Here is a 4,840-nt window from a genome sequence, read left to right as displayed (position 1 = left end):
AATAATAATTGTTAAGGATATATAAAATCGATTATGAAACTAATGATCGTATATTGAAATAAATTTGATTTTATTCTAAGTAAAATAAATAAATTTGGTCTTCACTGATTTTTATGTTATGTAACTTGCATAGACCGTTATAAAGAATATATTTATTTATTATTTTTTTGTTGGATAACCTAAAAGACTATTTCTGGATTCCACTTCTTAAAACATACCTACTTGTATTACAAATGTATTAGTTATCTTTATTTTCAATTGGTTTAGTTTCCTTTGTTATAGAACTTCTATAACGTTGACACCGAAGCGACCAGTATACACGTAACGAACCAAGTACCAGGTAACTATCCGATAACTAACTTAGACAGTTAGCGGTTCTAAATACTGTATATTAACAATTACCTCGGCTACTCAGTTAGGATTGATACCATCTCCTAAGTAATTGTGAACGAGACTAATTTACACCCCACTGCAGTCAGCTGGTAACTATCGAAATAATTGAATAATGGTAATTATTGCTGGGGATCAATAGAGTTGGCACCTGTCCAATTTGGCAATGAGATGAGCCCTTTGCCTCCCCGTATTCCCTTTGACTCTACTCAGAGCAGTAGTAATTCGATCCTGATAAATAATTGGAGATGGAAATTAAGGGGATGAATTTGTGTCATGGCTCAAGGTAAAAAAGAAAATGAAATATCATAATTACATCAAACATATGAAACAAAAAAAAATAGTCGATATTGCTCTCTAAGGGATTACATAGCCACAATGATGTCAAAAGTTTTAGTATCATGAGTGTAGTAATGATAATAAAGGCACAAAAAAAGGGCTGAGAAAATATAGTACAAGAGCTGGGGGAAAAAGGCAGTTATTTCACTCCAGTACTTTATTAATTTAATGAAAACTATGTATAATTACTGCTCTAAATTTACCAGTCTACCAAGTATGAGTAGGGGGAATAAAAAATGGAGGGTGTTTCAAAAATTAATTTTTCGTTTGGAGCTGTGTATCTTTAAAACTACCAACATAACTAGAAATTCTATGAGAACATCATTTAGAGTAAATTATCTAAAATATAACCCCTAAAAGAGCTATTTACGATCAATAGTTCTCGGGACATAGTTTTTTAAAAACCAACATTTTATAAAATGCACTGAAAAATCAGAAGTTAGTGAATTTATTTTGAAAAATCTATATCTGAAAAACCGTTCAAACGGCATAGCATTATTATAACATACGTTTTATAAACGAATTTTTCATTACATTAAACTTTTTATGTCAAATATTATTTTTTCTAAGATATTTAGCGTTTCAACCATAAATTACGACCTGGAAAAAATATTTGAGTTAGTTAATACACCTTTTCATAGTTCGTATTTACTCATTTTTATCACAAGTTAAAATATGAAATGGTTATTTATTTCAAACAAACGAAATCAAATGTACTTGAGGTAATGATTTCTTTAAATAAATTTCATTTAAACACAAAGAGACAAGTGACAATGAGGATGAGACCTATCTGAAGACAAAGACCATTTAATTTTACATTGACTTAATTGAACAATTAAAATCATTAGAGCTGTTTTGAGGAAGATAGTAAAAATGTGTAAAATCAATATATAAAGTGGCACTTTATTATAATTTATTAATTTTGCCCATGCTTATATCAGCCGTAAATATGTAAATTCATCCAACTTAAGTCGCAAAACATTGTTTATTTCATATAATTTATTCAAATTCTTGAGACTGGTATTTATCTATTAAATAAATCAAATAGTATTGTTGCTAAGTTTCAACATTCTTTATTATATCAATAGTCGGACGTTTCGGCCAATTCGGCCATCCACAAGGACAATCTTAAATATAAATTCAACCTCACATCAAAATTTAAAAAATCTTTTACAGGCTATTTTGCCAAGGTCATCAATTATAAGTCAAAATAACTCTATTTTTTTGGCATTGTTGGTAACGAGCTCGCAGACAAAGCTGCCAGAGAGGCACTCACGCTCCCTGGCCGAGGCACCGCCGTTCTTACCCCATCAGAACTCAGTACACCCCTTTAATCACAAATATTAGAAAAATGGCAGGCCAAGTGGGATGAAAGCTCTCCCAGTAAATTAAAAGAAATAAAACGATCAGTAAAACCATGGTCGACATCCTACCGCAACAGCCGCAAGGAGGAGGTTGCTCTGGCCCGCTTGAGAATAGGTCATACTCTCCTCACGCACTCTCACCTGATCAGAAAATTGCCACCTCCAACCTGCAAATATTGTCAGTCCATTCTTACGATTAGACATATTTTCGAAGAGTGTACTCACTATTTGCCAACAATAAATAGGATAGGACTGACCCCAAATTTATCCGAAACTCTCGCAGATGAGGAAGCTAAAATTACACGAGTATTTGAATTTTTAAAAGCACATCGCCTTCTTTATAAATTATAAACTCCTCTTCGATTTTTATGTTTTTTTATTTATTTTTTTTATTTTTTTAAAAATTATTTTTCAATTTTTTTTTAATTTTCCTATTTTTTATTTATTTCTTTATTTTATTATTTTTTTTTTTACTTTTATCATCCCATAGGCGTTGATGACCAGAGGGTTTTACGCCTTTAAGCAACAATCAACAACAACAACTCTATTTTTTTTAAACTTTAATTTTAAATTAAAACTACCCTATTCACTATTAGAAAAATTGATTAAAAAATTAAAAAAAAAAATAAAGTTGTTTATCTAATGGTGGATATTTCAGTTTTAATAAAAAATTAAAGTTTTAAAAATTAATGAAGTTTTTAAAAAATAGGGTGATTTTGACTTATAAACCTTGGCAAAATAAACTGTAAAACATTTTTTAAATTTTGATATGAGGTGTGAATTTATATTTAAGATTGTTCTTGAGGACGAACGAATTGGCGTTGGACTATTAATATAATAAAGAGTGTTGAGACTTAACAAGGATACCATTTGATTTATTTAATTCTTTATTTTTTTACAAGGCCAACATACCGGCTAATGCGGCCATCTTCAAGGACAATATATCAAATTTAAAATTTTAACAAACAGCATTATTATTAATAAAATAGCATATCTTAAATACAAATTTACACTCACATCAATAATTTAAAAACTTTTTGCAGGCTATTCTGCCCAAGTCATCAATTTCAGTCAAAATTATACGAGACAATATAACATTAGAGTATCGTATTAATTTATTAATAAGCTATCCTTAGCTTATAACTAATAACATATTTTTCCACTCTTCACATTAATATTAAAATTCTTAGTTAAGAATAAATTTAATAAAATCTAGCACTTATACTTTGTTATTACTACAATATTGGTAACTACGCACAGATCAGGCTTATAATTTATTTATTTCAACTTTTGGCTATATTCAATAATTTTACATAAGGAAAATAATACTTTTAAAAGAAAATTACTCGAATCAATTTATATATCAGATAACATTAAGTACACAGTGAATTTTAATATAGACACAAGAAATCTGTACAAACACTACACAGAGGTTTTAAGAAAAATTAATATGTGAAAAATAAGAGTAAAAATTTATGTTAATATTTATAATTGAGTTTGATATGAATTTTAATAATAAAAGAAATCACAATTTTAACCAAAACACAGTTGAAATAAATAAATTATAAGCCTAGTCGATTTAATTGCCTCTTAAATGCTGTTAGCTAATTGAATATTTTATTCATATATATATATATAATATATCCGTTTTCCTGCTTAACTGATTAATTATCACAATAGATTTCAACTGCATACCAAAGCAGGAAAATAGGCTGCTTCATACATGAATATGTATAGGATATTCCTTAAAGTGCTTTTTTTTCCGTACAAGAAGAGGATTTGTAACACTTCATGGAAATTCGATTAAAACTATTTGACATGAAATTTGTTTTATCTATTTATTTTTTCGTTTATAAAAAATACTAATAAATAAATATATGTATACATCCAGGGCGATCAAAAAATACAACGTTGATATTGCTTATATACGGAATTCTGTTGATGCAAAATTATAGATTCATTTAATCACTATTATTTTGTGTTTTAATTATTTTATTCTTATCATTGAGCTAATCTGGAATAACGGATACTATAACTTAGCAGCAGGTAGCAGTATAACGTGCATGCACGTTTTTAATCATGACGAATGCTACTCGGCATAATACACTATTCTGTTGCACGTAGCAATTAACAACACATTTCACTAATTACTAAAAGACTAGTATCATATGTCACACGATCCCTTACATCACGTAATCTTGTTAATATTAAACGAGGTATAACTCTGTATCCATTTGATTAAATCACTAGGAAATTTTAATGTTTTAGTTTACATTTTATTGGTATTCGGGTACAGCCGGGCTTTGATTTCCAAAACTTAACTTCTTAATTAGAAATAATAGTTTATTTACTAAATTTCATGTTACAGTCTTTTGTATTTTTTTTTAATTAGACAATTTTCTGATTTATTCTACTTTTCTCTTATTGTTTTTTATATTTATTGAAATTTTAATCTACGCGTTATATGATGTGAGTTATATTACAGCCTAGCAGGAATTAGCAAAAGAGCTGCAGCGTTAGTTATTTCACTCAAATTTTCAAATTACCTTAGTCTTTAATATAGTAATAGTACTTAACATCAGATGGGTATTATCCTTATTGAATAGTCGCAGGGTTTAAATATTGAGTTGTCAAATGTTGTAACCTTGGTAGGAACAAAGTTGATATTTGTTATTCGCACCTCAAGACACCCTAAAATACAACTTTTTTTTTAGTAATAAAAATGTTTTAGTAAAAAATTATTTTTT

This window comes from Halyomorpha halys, unplaced genomic scaffold (genome assembly GCF_000696795.3).
Source record: "Halyomorpha halys isolate HHAL.00 unplaced genomic scaffold, Hhal_1.1 Scaffold104.1, whole genome shotgun sequence".
Lineage (NCBI taxonomy): Eukaryota > Metazoa > Arthropoda > Insecta > Hemiptera > Pentatomidae > Halyomorpha > Halyomorpha halys.
This window is presented reverse-complemented; position numbering follows the sequence as displayed.